The 2,141-nt window shown below is 43.1% G+C and overlaps 1 pseudogene; it reads right to left on the bottom strand.

Moving 5' to 3' along the window:
* The window catches only part of LOC110287140, a 1,682-nt pseudogene extending 719 nt beyond the window's left edge, over positions 1-963 (bottom strand).
* Positions 964-2,141: the final 1,178 nt, after the last annotated feature.

The raw sequence follows: 2,141 nt of genomic DNA, 5'->3' as shown, positions 1-2,141 counted from the left end.
AGCCCGATCTACTTCCTAAACCATTGTAAATTCCTGTATATGGTGTGACTTGGCTTTTATTCTAAGTGATAGTGTAGTACCAGAGGCTATTTTGAATAGCAATATTCTTACTGAATTTCTGGTCTTGCTCAAGGACATTCTAGGACTGTTGGAACACTGGTGGAAGGCTTTAGCTATGTCAGAATTCAATCTTAAAAGGCACTTATAATAGGATAATACTAAAGGAGAGCACGTGGATCCATACACTAGACTAACACGGGAATGGAAAATTAATGTATGGGTTAGAGAGAATGCCAGACTCCAGGAGCGAGTTTCTGTGAAACTCTGCTGCCTCAGTGAGTAGCTTCCTAGCCTCTCAGCTTGTCAAGCTGACTGACCAGAGCAGGTGGCATTTCTCCCTTTCTTTTTTTATTTTTCAGCCAAAGTTCCAGGATGTCCCGCCTCATCGTAGCTACAGACCTCAGGAGCACTCTGTCAATTCATCTGACGCTTTGCCCACCAGCGACTAGAGACCCGTTCCATGCAGACAAAGGGGCCCAGAGGGTCTGCGGCAGATTTGGTGCACTTGTCTCCTGAGCTGGGCATCCACCTTCGCCTCCTGCCATTAACCGCTGGGATCTCATATGGCTGATAGTACCTACTTCTAGTTTTATACAGACGAGAGGAACGCGTGAGTCCTGTGTCCAGCTGTCTTCCCCTCCTGTGCACTTCTGGGTTAACTTCAGGAGTTCCTCACCAGTGGTGAAGCCAATCAAGTAGTTAGAGTCCATGTGGAGGATCTGACCACCAGACACAGTCCATCGCATGGGCGAGGAGGGTGTGCTAGAGCAGCGGGGTTTCTCTGCCTCTGCTTTTCCTGGAGAGGTCCCCTCTGCCACAGGCAAGGGCAGGGTGGTCAGGGTACTTCTGGAATCCCCATTTATATCTACTTCCATCTTAGGCACCAGGCTGCACACGCCAGAGTAAATCCCAGATGATGTCACTGTACAAGTTCCAAAGTGTCCTAAGGGAGCACAGGCATAATAAGTTTTCTGTTATACTCCAGATACGGTCGTCCAGGGTTCCGCTGGTTCCTCTATGGCCGGTGGCCGCAGACCCCTGAGCCAAGGGCAGGCAAGGCACAGGGTTGCTGCGCCCAGGTGTGGGCAGAGGTCACCAGCGGAGCCAGCTGGGTACCCGCTGCTCCGGGGTAGGGCATGTCATGAAGAATAAAAGAGGTAGTAAGTGGGCACTGGAGAGGGTAGGGGGAGTTGAATTTGAACAAAGAATTATATATATATAATATTTGATCACACGGTGAACCTGAGATTGTGTTATGGTGCAACTCAGCCCTTAGCACTCACCTTTAAGGCCCAGGTTAGCAGACTGAGGCAGTAAACTCAGAGAGAGCAGTTGCTACAAGAAAATAAAAGTTACTTTTACTAACACACACACACACACACACACACACACACACACACACACACACACACACATGCCATAATGAAACATATTACTTTAGATGATAACCTAAAATAATGTACTAAAAGAAAAACTACTTAAAGTTGAGTTACTTGCTTTACATATATAACCTCAATCAATATTAAAATATAAGAAGCCTGTACACATTTAGAATCTAATAAAGATAAAATTATTTTGAACTTTTAAATTCTGTCAGAGGAGAAATGGACTTGTATTTATCCACAGTTATTCTTTATTTTTTATTTTAAGACTTGGCCATCAGATTCTATTTATGAATCTTATGAGCATTGATCTATTTTTCATTACCTACATATCAAGGTTATCCAGGTAAATATGCTCCTATATAACATTGGGAGAAGATTTAATATTTAGGTTATACAACATTACTAACAGAAATATATTTTAGGCTGCTCAACCAGATATAAACTATAGTAGAAAATGAGACTGACACCCTCAATAGAAGATATGCTGCTTATTTGATCTTGTATGTTCTTAGCATCCAATAAAGTGGTTCTCAAGCAGGGATGATACACTCCAGGGGATTCTGGCAGTATCTGAGTCATTTTAAAAATTATTTCTATCTGGAGAAAGGTTGCTAATGGTATTTAATAGCCAGAGATACTTCTAAGCATCCAAGAATGCACAGTTTAGTCCATTACAACAATGAATTATCTTTCTGC

The sequence above is a fragment of the Mus caroli genome, chromosome X (assembly GCF_900094665.2).
Source record: "Mus caroli chromosome X, CAROLI_EIJ_v1.1, whole genome shotgun sequence".
In the NCBI taxonomy this organism is placed as follows: Eukaryota; Metazoa; Chordata; class Mammalia; order Rodentia; family Muridae; genus Mus; species Mus caroli.
The sequence above is the reverse complement of the archived record's forward strand: the minus strand, read 5'-3'. Positions and strand labels throughout refer to the sequence as shown.